This window comes from Macrobrachium nipponense, chromosome 35 (genome assembly GCF_015104395.2).
Source record: "Macrobrachium nipponense isolate FS-2020 chromosome 35, ASM1510439v2, whole genome shotgun sequence".
In the NCBI taxonomy this organism is placed as follows: domain Eukaryota; kingdom Metazoa; phylum Arthropoda; class Malacostraca; order Decapoda; family Palaemonidae; genus Macrobrachium; species Macrobrachium nipponense.
In genome coordinates, this window is record NC_061096.1 from 38,937,706 (window position 1) to 38,952,181 (window position 14,476).

At 36.9% G+C, this 14,476-nt stretch overlaps 1 protein-coding gene across 10 annotated transcripts in view; it reads left to right on the forward strand.

Moving 5' to 3' along the window:
- The window catches only part of LOC135208657 (phosphatase and actin regulator 2-like), an 862,479-nt gene that overhangs the window by 338,377 nt on the left and 509,626 nt on the right, over positions 1 to 14,476 (forward strand). The gene's annotated exons all lie outside the window — the stretch shown is intronic.

Below are 14,476 nucleotides of genomic sequence, written 5' to 3' on the forward strand. Positions count from 1 at the left end.
CAAACATTTTTGCTGTAAACATTTGTTGTTATGGGTTTGACCTCGATCGCGAAAATGTCATATGTGGCTTTCATTGTGTCGTGTCTTTTTCTAAAGCAGAATGTAAATTGTAAAAATATGTCCAAATTAATGTTATGACAATTATTCTTCATGACGTCAGTTTGTACCAGGATGCAAAACTGTAATTGACTTCTATGTTTTTCACTCTTGTGATTTAGTTTTTTTTTTAACAATGTCAGGTCTCACAGGATCTGATTATAATATCCTGGAAATGATTTCTGTAAATATTGTACATTTGTACTCTTCTTATTATCATTTAGCAACTTGAGAAGAATGATAATGACCTTAGCTTAAACATGCATAATATGTTCATATGTCAATAGAACCGTGTGAGTGCAACGCAGGTAAGTAGATGGAGGCGTAAGATTTATTCCCATTTTTTCAACATCTTGAGAAATAATTGCGATCTTCTTAACCATTGCTACTACTACTACTACTACTAACTACTAATTGTCTCCCCCCCCCCCACTCCCATCTCCTCCCTTCTCAGGTGCTGATAAACTCGGCGGATCCGAGAGAAGGCTGAGGTGGTTAACTTTAACGCTGATGCTCTCTCTCTCTCTCTCTCTCTCTCTCTCTCTCTCTCTCTCTTCTCTCTCTCTCTCTCTCTCTCTATTATTGCGGGCATTGATTTTAAAGTGGGGGTTTATCGTTAAATGGCAAAAGGTGTCGAGAGAGGGATTTCGTTGGAATGGTGGGGGGGGGGGGGGGGCGCCGAGTTATAGAGGAGTGGTAGATAGATGGATGGATGGGTGAGCTACGTTTTGAAGGTTAATGGTATGGGGCTTATTGGTCACTTCATAAACAACGGGGTGCTAACTGCACCAGGCATGTGAGGGGTAATCACTCCCGGATTGAAATGATATTTATTTGTGTACTGGTAATGGAGAGGGTTAATTGTCATATTACCGGTATTGATTCAGTGTAGGGTATGGCTGACGGAGGGTAATTGCAGTCAGGAAGCTGTCATTATGAGGACTCATCGTGTGTCCCTGATAATATGCATTTTTACAGAATTGCGTCACAAAATGATATTCAGACGTTTGTATCGCCAGTAATATACTTTTCATCAGTAATTTGGGCATGGTCATATGGCGTTTTCTCTGTCCCTATGAAGAAGATAATAATTTATAAAAACAAATATAAACCTAGGAACTCATAATTTACCTAAATATGATCATATCAGGTGTTCGTGGGCCTTATTTCTATAACATAACTATACTAAGGAATCTATAAGAAGTAAAAATCTTCGTATATAAAGTTCTTTATAGTTTTAATGTCAACGTTGCTTACCCTTTTTGGCTTATCCTTCGAAGGTCTTACAGACGACAAGTAATAAAAATGGATTAAATTTGAAATTCTGTTGTAATTAAATTCGAAATTAAAGTAAAAGTTTTTTAAATAAACTATTTCTGTTGTGGAGTCATGCTCCCCCAACACCCATGCGTTCGTAAGGAGAGTTGCGAGATGCCTTCGTCCTATTTATTCTTTTATTAAGAATTACGTATCTTTAGTTGGTATAATGACCATTTAGCCGCCCCCTCAAAAATAAATAGATAAATAAATAAAGAAATAAATTAGGTAAAATAGAAATAAAACAATGTTTTGCATTAATGTGGCAACAGCCTTATCAAGATTCAAATGTATACGTGTATACAGGTAACTATTCTAGCCTCCTTGGACGCCTACGAATCAAGTGTATACAAGTGTACGTGTATATATGCCAGCCTCCTTAGACGCCTGTGAATCAAATGTATACAAGTATTTATGTATATATTCCAGCCTCCCTGCACCCAAAGTTGGCCTGCAGTATCAGGAACTCAAAAATTGTCCTTTGAAACATTCATAATAGATTTGCTCATTAGAGGAGGGTCTTTTAAATCAGTGAGGTCATTATCTCTTTTATCATCCCTCGTCTCTCACCTTTTTATCTCCGAGTACGAAGATAGATCGGATTTTTTATTTATTTGACGCCTGCTTTATCGAATTATCTCATTTTTTAGAATTTTATTTTTATGTTGCTCCATGCACCTGCGTTGCACTCAACATATTGCACCACATTGCACAGTGTATTTTCATTCAAATTATCTTCACATGTTGCACTTGTAGTGTTGTTCTGTGTTCTTTTGTAGTGTTGCGTACTTTCGGCATCGTCTTGGTATGTTGATTGTCCGCCCCCCCCCTTTTTGTTTCCTGTTATGATTTGCTTAACCGTCGTAACTGAGAAAAAAGTAACGGCAATACAGACGTGTCTGTTTTCTTAAGATAATGATTTTTGTTTGGTGTTGAATGTCTAATGAAAAAAAAATTAATACTAACCACCGTGACTGGTAAAGCATATATATATATGTATGTATGTATTTGATTAACACCTGTGTATGTTTGTAATTATTGTTGGTCTGATGACATATGCTGTTGATGCAGTGTCCTAACGTTGTTGAATGTTATGCTAATGTATTGTCTATATTCTTGTATATTTTTGCTCTTAATTAGTCACTGGTGCTTTGTGTAAAGCGCCGTCGTGCGTCACTGTGTTATGATGCTTTAACAGTATCTTGTATTTGTTGAGCATGATTTGCATGATGTGTATCTTGAGGAATAAAGTAATGTTTGTCAGTAAATTTTGTGTTTTTCTCTGTAGATGTGCAATGTATTATTGAAAAAGAACGTAAGTATTTCTTTTGCATATTTGTTACCTGTTTTTATATTATTATTTTAATCACTTTTTGTAGATTTAAGTTACTTTGATAGAATTCTTATTATTTATATGCAAATGTCCTCAAAATGTTAATGTCTTCCCTTCATCTTCAGTTGATAAGTCATAGGTAAGTGGTAGGCATTATACTCTCTTTATTGATAGTATTTTTTCAGACCGATATTTGATATATAGTGGAAGTATTTTTATTGCGTGAAGAACGTTGTAAAAAGCACAAACTCGAGTTTTGCATCACTGGTAAAGGCAGAGAACTATGAGTTAGGGTGCATACATATTGCTTTAAGAATTGTCATGAACACAGTCATTGACTTGTTTTCAACATGTTGGGGATATTTATGCGACAAGTTTCCGATTTCTGTTTATGACATGTTTTACTGTAGTGTACGGTAGTGATGCACCTTTATTCAACAGATTTTTTTTAACACACCCGTGGATGAAGTTGCGTCAGTGGGACTAGTTACGAGACGTTTGGTTTGCATGAAGTAATGAAAAGAAATTAGAACGTTACACCAATAGTAAAAGAGCGAGATGAATTCAGGTGCATAAATAAGCAAGAAGACCAACCACTCCTAATTGGCTCACGTAAGTTTTATGATAGGATCGCTAATGACTCGTAACAGGAACCTGCGATTGCAACATTTACTCCTAATCACTAGAATGGAATCCTTTTCGCTGGTGTGAAAGAAATGTCTGAAAATAGGTATTGTTAATACCGTTGTGCATCTTGCAAAAATCCTTTGGTTTACAAGTTAAAGTATATTTTATTAGAATAATGAAATTAACAGTTACAGTATATACTTCTATCCGTTAAGTTGAAATGTACTTTCACTTTTGCTAAAATAAACAGTATTGCTGCATAAAAGTTGTGTTATACAAGTTAAAATTTGCCTTTTTAAAATAATGAAATTAAGAGTTATGCCACACTTCTCTTATCAGCGAAGCTGAAATGCACCGCACTTCTGCTAGAGTAAATAAACATGGCTAAAGTAACGTTTATTTCAGAGTAGGAAGTACAAAATTTGAACCGTACTTTCCCTTTAATTTGTAGCTCAAAGTCCTTTACGCGATTTCTATTTTTCCGGTGATATTGGAATAAGTTTGCAACGGGTTGTTTTTCATAACTCGCGAAACGGAAAGGTAGTTTTAATCTGCAACGCTGTCTCTGATAGACCATTTGGGCTTCCAGTTTTAAGTTGTGCTTTCGTTACAAATTGAACGCGCCCTTGAAGCGTCAGGACACACATGACTGAATACATTTTAACAGGGTAACGAACGTAAGCAGTCAAATTATGTTGAAATTTAGTGGAAAACGATGTACGGACATAAATTTTCGTTTAATACGTCTTTTTGAGATGATGCAGTGTTCAGTGTTGCTCTGTTATATTTATTACATAATATTTCTCCTAATGAAGAATAGTGAAGGGTATTTGCTGAGTCTTTTTGACAATGATGAAGAATAACATTCATTAATAAACTGTCACTTATTAAAGAATAGTGAAGATTATTTGTTGCTATTGTTTTCATCATCGACAACTATAAAGAGTAATGAATAAACTAACTGTGACTTAACAAAGAAAACTGAAACTTATTTACAGACCGTTTTTTTTATCATTGCAAATATAAGAACAGGTGTTTGGAATATACTTTGATAACAATAACGAATAATAAATAACTGGCTTTATCCTCCTCCTCGGCTTCAACTGAGCTTCATATTGTAATTTCGGAGGTCAAAGGTTAATAAGGGGATTTGCCAGGATTTTCGAGCGTGAAATGAACAGGTGCACAATTACTGACTCGGAAAGTCGAGTGGGAAGTTCGTTTGTATGGGATGGAAAGCCTTTCGCAGTGAATTCTGACTTGGATTATCTTTAGAATGTTTGATTTTGTTATGTAGATATACGTAGTTATTCTGATAGGTGAAGAACGATAGGTTTTCTCGATTTATTTCGATGCGAAGTCAGAGCATAGTGCGTATTAAACATGTTTGAAAAACGCTGTATTGCATTATAGGTACTCTCTCTCTCTCCTCTCTCTCTCTCTCTCTCTCTCTCTCTCTCAAGTTCTTGAATGGTAGATTTTGTGTAATTCATTCGCTTTAGCCGTTTTTGAGCCTGATCGTCATTACGTGCAACGCAATATGTTTTCTGAGCGAGACCGCAGTGCCATTTCGTTATTCGTGACGTCACGATTTATTAGCATCATATTTAATCTCGTCAGCTGGACACGAGTTTAGTTGAAAATGGCTGGATTACGTATATTGATATTTCTTATGATACTCGTATCCGTACGCGAAAAAGGGCTTGATTACCGATGGCACAGTATTTAAAATGAAGTGCATGATTTTTTTTTATAATACAGCATATGAGCAAGTTTCAGATGAGACTAACCTGAAAAATGGTTTGCTCCTTGTTTCTTGTCGGGTTTGCGACAGGGTATATACCAGAACTAGAATTATCAATAAAATATTGAGAATTATCAGCCCGGATTATCAACAAAATGTAGAGAATTATGAACTAGAATTATCAGAAAAATTTAGAGAATTTTCAAGTAGAATTGTCAACAAAATATAGAACACTATCGACTAGAATTATCAACGAAATATAGAGAACTATAAAAAAGATAGAGTGAATTATCAACTATAGTTTTCAGCAAAAAATAGAAAACTATCACCTGGAATTATCAACAAAATCTGACGGAATGTCAACAAAATATAGAGAATTATACACTAGAAATATCAGCAAAATGCAGAGTAATTTGTATTTAAAGTGGCATCAAGTCGTTTCATTGGCGATCAATAAGACTGATGAAGGGATCTCCACTCCCTCTCTTGGGTTATTCAATCCACTTTTACTGGGAATGGCTTTGCGGTCATTCCAATACAGGTCTTAGGATATGGAAGGGAGCATCATTGTTTAATCGTCGCTCTCAGAAATTAGGGCCGAATGTCTTCCTCTTTGACAGAAAGCTCTTCCAATATTCAGTTCATGTTTACATATTCGCTTGCTGTCTTGCTGGCTGCTTACATCTTTAGAGCCTAGCTTTCTCTCTAACGTTTGAGTTGCTAGTTTGTGTGTGTGCATTTTTTTTTCTTTGGTGGGGAGGTGGGGTTTAGGAAAATGGATAGTAAGTCGATATATCAGTACGGTTGGGCAGAGGTTCTTATCATCAATAATAATTCTAAATAGGTATAAAAAGAGTATGGCCAGCAGAAACTTCAGCATTTTTCATTAAAACTATTTTCACCCAACGCCTACGTTTCGGGATACAAATCCCATCTTCAGGGCTAAAAACGGAAAAAATTTAAATTCTATACATTAAATCAGACTAAAATTTATATAATTTATATATACACATGTATGTATGTATGTAGGTAATATATATATATATATATATATATATATATATATATATATATATATACACATAGTATATACATACATACATACATACATACATACATATATATATATATATATATATATATATATACTATTTGTATGTATGTGTGTGTAAATAAATTCTTCAGTTAAACTGGATACGGTCTCAAGTATAAAGGCCATTAAAACACTGGTTTAAAGCTAAGGACTATATTTCGGTTGTCTGACTCCAACCCTTATTAAGTAGTACTTGACAAGGGATAGGGTGGGGGACAGTCCACTGAAATATAGTCATTACCTTTAAACCAGATTGTTTTAATAGGCCTTTTATACTTTATATATTTGTATTATATATACTATATATATTTATATATATATATAATATATATATATATATATGTGTGTGTGTGTGTGTGTGTGTGTTGTGGTGTGTGTTATATATAGGATTATATATATATAATATATATATACATATACGTATATATACATATATATATATATAATATCCTATATATATATTATAGTATATATATATATATATATCTCGTTAATTCATCAACATCATGCGTTGCGTGTTTCTAAAGTATATCATCTTCGTCATATATATTAATACTTGTTCATTAGATCAAAATTGTTGTCGCTGGTCCTTCAGACCTTATACTTTTGTTAGAGGATGCTTGTTCGCTCTCTGAATTATCGTCGTTATGTAGGGGGCGCCTTTATATCATTAACTTCATTGATGACGGTTTTCATTTTACTAATCTGATCAGACTGTGATTGTTGTGCCCATCCTTCATGCCAGTCTTTCATTTTGAGTGATATCTATTGCCCTTCATACATTTACTTCGTCACTCTACGGTTGCCACCACTTCTGAACTGCTAAAAGACAGACGGAGACTTCACAGTTGACAAGCTCACTCACTAATGAAGCCCTTTCAGTTGATACCAAGGTTTGTGGCGTTGACTGTTGACCCTCGCACCGAAAATAGATCCTTTCTGGGACGTTTACGTTTTCACGAATACAACTCGACGGGAGAAAATTGTCCCATGTTTTCCAGCAGCCTTTGCCTGAACCGTGAAGGAGGTCTCTCTTTGAGCAATTCATCATTCAGACTGCTCTCGGAGATGGGTTGGTTTGGAAGTTGCTAGGGGGACTTGTTTTGCTTCAGGGATACTCTCGGAAAGCTATAGCCTGCAGTGGGACTTCATTAGTGAGGATCAGGAACTTTATGAAAATTTCACTCATTACGTGATCAGCGACTTCATTGCAATGTCAAAATGTGATTAGTATCTTCAACTTCATTAGGGGATCGGTATCTTATCTTCATGAGAGGCTGGTGGGAGAGAGGGGGGGTGCGGTTGCCACGGAGCGAGGTGGTAGTGGTAATGTGTGTGTGAGTGTATTTGTGTTCGATGAAAGAATGAAAAAAATAAATTGGAAATAAAGATCTGTTGTAGTTATGTGTGATAAAAGAATACCAAATAAACTAACATTAAGATCTTTAGTACCATTGTCCAAACAGAGGTGATGTAAGGTTCAGTACCATGAGCATCAAGAAGGTAGGGGGAACTGAAGCTGAGGCAGACACAGATGAGGATGATGAGATATATTTTGGGGATCTAGCTACATTAGGGACTAGGAAATCAAATCAGAAGTGCAGGAGTAGTAAAGATTTCCAAAATAACAGAGGCGAGATTGAGATGGTATGGCCATGTGGTAAAATCTAGAGAGTGGGAAGGAGTGAAAATGGCTTGGGTGGAACCTTTCAGGGGGAGAAGGTCGAGAGGGAATCGGAGGATTAGATGGCATGGTGAAGTGAAGGAGGATTAGGTGAGGAAAGGTTTAGCATGGGTGGATGAAAAAGGGTGATCATTGCGATGTACTTGGATTTTTATCTAGATATTTATTTGTTTTGTCTTAGTAATAAATGAAATTTTCTGTATTTCCTGTTACCTTCTTTCAAATGAACACCGCAGTCTTTTGAAGCCTGAATTGTTTTCGTTTCAAGTCAGTGGCCCCTCTATGAATAGGCTTCGTCTTCTAAACAATAATAAAAAGAAGTACATTGAATTATGTTCATATGTAACGTCACACCCACTTCGTCATCCATTTTATTCCAGCATTATCAAACCACATGCATCCATTATAAAAACTCGGCAGTAAATGAGGCGATTGTATTTGAATAATTGATTAATGCGATATTCCGTTGTCTATTCAAATTGAATTCTGTTTCGCGCTGCGAAATGAATCGGCTTTTTCGAGGATATGCTCTTTAACGCCAGTGTCATGATGCCCACTGTGTATCAGGTTACGGGATGGTTACAGTAAATTAAATTTCAAATTCACCGCACGTGGGAAGCTTTGAATATATTATTATTATTATTATTATTATTATTATTATTATTATTATTATTATCATCAGAAGTGCTGTATTTAAATATTTTTATTCATATAATAGATGTAATGTAGAAGATGATGCAATATTTTCCCTCTAAATGTGTATGATGATAACTGCATTTGCCGTCGTTTATAATATGGTAATTACCAACGAACCATTGTTAGGCATTAAAACCATATCAAGAATTTAGTCAAGTATTTAGAGTGAATAGAGAATCAATACTGTACGTACGAGCTGTACTTTATCCAGAACTTTGTATTATTATTATTATTATTATTTATTTTATTTATTTATTTATTTTTTTTTTTGCTCTATCACAGTCCTCCAATTCGACTGGGTGGTATTTATAGTGTGGGGTTCCGGGTTGCATCCTGCCTCCTTAGGAGTCCATCACTTTTCTTACTATTTGCGCCGTTTCTAGGATCACACTCTTCTGCATGAGTCCTGGAGTTACTTCAGCCTTTAGTTTTTCTAGATTCCTTTTCAGGGATCTTGGGATCGTGCCTAGTGTCCTATGATTATGGGTACAATTTCCGCTGGCATATCCCATGTCCTTCATATTTCTATTTTCAGGTCTTATACTTATCCATTTTTTCCATCTCTTTCTCTTCAACTCTGGTGTCCCATGGTATTGCGACATCAATGAGTGATACTTTCTTCTTGACTTTGTCAATCAAATTATTATTATTATTATTATTATATTATTATTATTATATTATTATTATTATTATTATTATTATTATTATTATTGTTTTCGGGGGCAGGGGTGGGGGGGGGGGGGGGGGCGTCTATCACAGTCCTCCAATTCGACTTGGTGATATTTATGTGTTGGGTTCCGGGTTGCATCCTGCCCTCCTAGAGTCCATCACTTTTCTTACTATGTGCGCCTTCCGTTTGGATTCACACTCTTCTGCATGAGTCCTGGAGCCACTTAAGCCTCCAGTTTTTCCAGATTCTTTATTATTATTATTATTATTATTATTATTATTATTATTATTATTATTATTTTGGTATATGTTTAAAGTATATGAAACGACCTGTGAAACTATTCCTGTTCAATGTTACTGAAATCTGAAAAACAAGTCCAGTGACTGAATGCCCTTACTAATTACTGAAGTCTGTTATAAATTTTACAAATTCAGTTGCTTTTCAGAGTAGCTTAGTACCTTAGCCAACGGAGACGGGATGAAGTTTTGGTTTTAATCTTTGTCAGTGAATTTCTCAAGAATAGTGAGAGGCTCTTGATGGAACTGGGTGAAAAAATTCATTGGGCGAAGTGCTCCTGGTAATTAGTTTTCGCTGGACACCAATTGAAATGTAAATTATTTGTTGCCATGGAAACCCTCGTTCCTGTATAGTAAGGGCTTTTTGTTCCATCTTTTAATAAATGAAACGAGGCAGACTTTCGCCGTAGATTTAGTGGAATTTAATAATAAGCCGTTATCATTCATTCATAGAGACAAGGGTTAATATTTGTTGCCATGGAAACCCACGTTCCTATTATAATGCAGAACAATTTTCTGTTCTATCCTTTTAATGAATTAAACCAGGCAAACTTGCACCGTAGATTCAATTAACAACTGCGGTAATAGCTGTTCCTATTCATTCACAGATACAAGAGTTTTGACTCGGCGGAGATATGCTAAATACCCCATCTACTAAGTGCTTTTCTATTCATTGATATTCAGTTTGTTTTCATTTTATTTTCCAATCTGGAAAGTGAATGTTCCAGTTTTGTGGAAGTGGCTACTTGTTGCAGATCAAGTCACTCTGGAATTTTACGAAACGCAATGAGTTATTGACTAAAGGACCCGGTAATGAATGAATGCCATAATGAAGTGCCTTTCGATTAACGAGCTGTCTAAAAATGATCGATGGAAATGAGAGTGATTGTTGACAGAGGATATGAATTGGTACCAGATAGTTCGCCTGATGAAGAAACTCGACGTATTCCTGTGTTAATTGACATTTGAATATTAGTGGGAATTATTTTTAAATTGTTTTCTACTATACAAATTGGATAGAGGATATATCCATTCCGAAAATTAGTTGCTTGTTTTGTATAAAACTGTTTTGGAGTTCATTAAACCTACATATGATTCCCAGGGTGCGTATGCAATAGTGTAAAACATGTCAGAAATACTTTGGCAACTTCTTCCATATATATCGTAGACACGTTTCTATCAGTGAAGTACAAATCATTGGCCAATGTTGGGTAAACGTACGAAGCTCTGGTTAGGACCACAAATAAGTCGTTGACTTGTATACAGCCTTTAGGTGACGTTTGTGACAAGTTACCAACATGCTTATAACATGTTGTCCTGCTGTGTGGACGTGCCCTTAGCGGACATTAATGGGACATTTTGTTGGACAAGTCCTTTTCAGGTTTTAGTTGTAGCACCCGACAATGATTGAGGTCACATCTAAATTATACTTTAGGATTTTTAATGGAAAATTCATACAGGAATTTAATCCTCATTGTTTTGGAAAGGAGTAATTAGTGGGACATTGTCTTTAGAACCCAATTATACCCCCCCCCCCCCCCCCTCAAAAAAAATTATCTATATTTCTAAAGTATTTTCCTCATTCCGTTTATCCATACTCGCCTGTTTGTTTCAACTATTTGCTGACGGGAGGCGTGGTTGTCAGAGTGGGAACTTTTGATTTGTAAGAAAAGTTTTGATTATACTTTTGTGGACAGAAAACTTCTTTCGAAATTGGAGAGTTAAATGGTTAAGTCTCACGAGACATGAATATCTAAACTATACTAAATGTTAAAACCGAGTAGGGTATCGCAAAATGCCTGAGGTGTTGAAATTCTGTTCATTTTCTTTCATTTCTTTCATCCCTGTATGCCCGCAGGGTGGGAAGCACTTTCCGGAGTCTTCCTGAGAGATGGAATATTTGCCTTCTCTCTGTGTTCTTTCATCCTTCCATTCCCAGCTTTTGACTTGAATGGGTTCATTCTGTTCGTTTTATTTTTTCCTTCCATTCCACTTTTGTTCACTTTTCAATTTTTCGTGACGCTGCCTTCCCCTTTAATTTGCCCTTCGGCGTAGATTTCATCCTCCTGCAACATCTCGTTGGTGATCACCGGTGGAAGAAAGTTAACTTCAACATTTTAACTTTAAGCAATCGTCGCTGGAATCGGCAGTTTCATCATGACACCAGATCAGCTGTTTTACTTGAGCTTTAATGTTAAAGCAAATAAAAATAAATAATCACATGCCGAAAGAGAAAAGGCTTAAGAAATGTCACAAGTGTTATCAGTAGCAATTTTCATATGAAATCATATCTTCTTCTTTTTTTTCATTTCTTTGGCAATTCTAAAAAGTGCCAAGTAATGAAAATGGGGGGAGGTTTGGGTGAACAGGTAAGGTGAGAGGGAGGGGATGGAGGAGGAGGAAGGGACCCGTATAAACACCGTGTCCTGCAGAGAGGAAGAGAGAGAGAAGTTCAGGAAAAGATTTAAAATGTGATTTCCCTAATGCATTGCTCAGAAGTCAAAAGAGCCCATTTTCAGAGGCTACCTTTTGTCAGCTCATAGACTGGGTTAAAATGGGATGATATATAACACCCCCCTCCCCCTCCCCACCTCCTCCGCCTCCTCCCACTCCTCTTTTATTCTTCCTCTGTCTCGTTCATGCGTTGGAGGAGGAGGAGGGAGGAAGGAGGTGGAGGGGGAGGAAGGAGGTGGAGGGGGAGGAAGAGGTGCAAGGGAGTGGGAAAGGAGGGAGATACTGCTATTGTGCTTGAACAATGTGACTCTTGCCTTATCTCTCTCTCTCTCTCTCTCTCTCTCTCTCTCTCTCTCTCTCTCTCTCTCTCTTCTTTCAGTGATATCTCATTTTTTTGTGCTTTTTATGTGTCACTTTTGCCCCCTTTATGAAAAGTGAAGCAAGTCTTATGCATTGTGTTTTCTCGCTGTTCCTCACAGATGAGGTTGTTCAGTTGCTCTATACCCGAGTCCCTTAGCTGTTGGTTTTGTTAAAAGGTTACTCTTATATCCTTATGCAAATATTTATTTCCCTTATTTCCCAGTCATTCATTTAACATATAAATGTGTGTGAGATGAAAGCCTTGGCCTCCGAGACTTATGGTTGGCTCCAGGATGTATTACGCGTCTCTTTAAAGGGCTTTAGAAAGCAGGAATTGTGCTGTGTCTTTTTTCAAGACTAACTCAAATCAATTAGACTAGTAGAGGATATCCTCCGGAGATTCCTGAGGGAATCTTAGTCCCTGGTGTGGTGAGACCCCCCCCCCCCCCCCCCCCCCCCTCCCTGTGCTTCTCAGAGAAGCCCAGAGGCTCTCTCTCTCTCTCTCTCTCTCTCTCTCTCTCTCTCTCTCTGTAATAGAAAAACTATTGTGACGGCTTTGTCTGTCCGTCCGCACTTTTCTGTCCGCCCTCAGGTCTTAAAAGCTACCGAGACTAAAGGGCCGCAAATTTTTAGGTTGATCATTCACCCTCCAATCATCAAACATACCAGATTGCGGTCCTCTATCCTCAGTAGTTTTTATTTTATTTAATGTTAAATTTAGCCATAGTCGTGCGTCTGGTAACGCTATCGGACAGGCCACCACCTGGCCATGGTTGAAAGCTTCATGGACCACGGCTCATGCATTTTTTACTTGTTTTCTAGAAAGTGGGGCTCTTTGTGAGCCTAATTTTGGTTAGGTCGAATTCCAACCCCCTGGATTTCATATTCTTGCCACCATAGTTTATGCAAGCAAAATCAATCCTTGTTGGTCTGTTCAAGTCATTTCTGTCTGGACCGACGCTGACAGGAATTCTTGAAACACGAGCTTCTCTTGCAGAGCTTAAAATTTGCATCTTGTTTCTCTTTAATTGATCAGCAACGCTCGTCTAGCGAGCTGACTTTCGCAGGAATTCCAGTTTCGTCGTCATCTTATATTTCGAACATTTAAGATGTAAGCAGTGATACGTAAACAGGGCGCATGCGCTGTACGTATCAGCACTTTGTAGCACACCATACGGCCCTTAATTTATAGCTGATTCGTGTAATGAAATAAGTTATTGCTTTTTTTTTTATCCACCCGATGCCTTTTTAATACCTACTCTTATTTCTCATTTCTCTGATGTTCAGTCACACGCCTTAATCCCGTAGGGAGGTAGTGCCATCAGTGCACCTCATTCTGTGTGATGTAGGCATTACTTAAGGTTCTTTGCAGCGTCTCTTCGGCCCCTAGCTGCAACTACTTTCATTCCTTTTACTGTATTCCGTTCATATTCGCTTTCTTCCATCTTATTGTCCATCCTCTCTTAACAATTGATTCATAGTGCAACTGCGAGGTTTTCCTCCTGTAACACCTTTCAAACCTTTTACTGTCTATTTCCGTTTCACCGCTGAATGGCCTTAGTTGCCCCAGTGCTTGGCATTTGGCCAAAAATCTATATAAATCAAATCAAAATCAAAGTCACATGTCTTATTTCGTGGTATGATGCTCACTACATTTGCTGGTGTGTTATGACATTATTATCCACTGATAGATGGTTATTATTCCGGTACCTACTCGTATCTTGTTTAAATTCTTATTTCGTATTTCATTGATAACCGGTCGTGTATCAAAATTGAATGATGTCTCGTATTAATGCTTATTTCATTTATTTTATCTGTAATTATTTTATTAGCGTACGGTCTTTTTTTTTTTTATTGCTATTGGTCGTTCTTGTTTCATTGAGGTCCATTCTTACCGTCTATTTCATGAGTTTACTTTTAGTTTTTTTTAAATTATTATTTTATGTATATCTTCCCTTAGGAATGTCTTCACAGATATTTAGCCCCATTTCTTGCTTGCGGGAAGCGCAAGGAATGAGCTGTGCAGCGCGCTTCCCCTCAAGCACTGCTTGCAAATGAGGACGGTAGCATGCTTTTAAAGGGGACTGTGCGTTAAAGCACACAGCG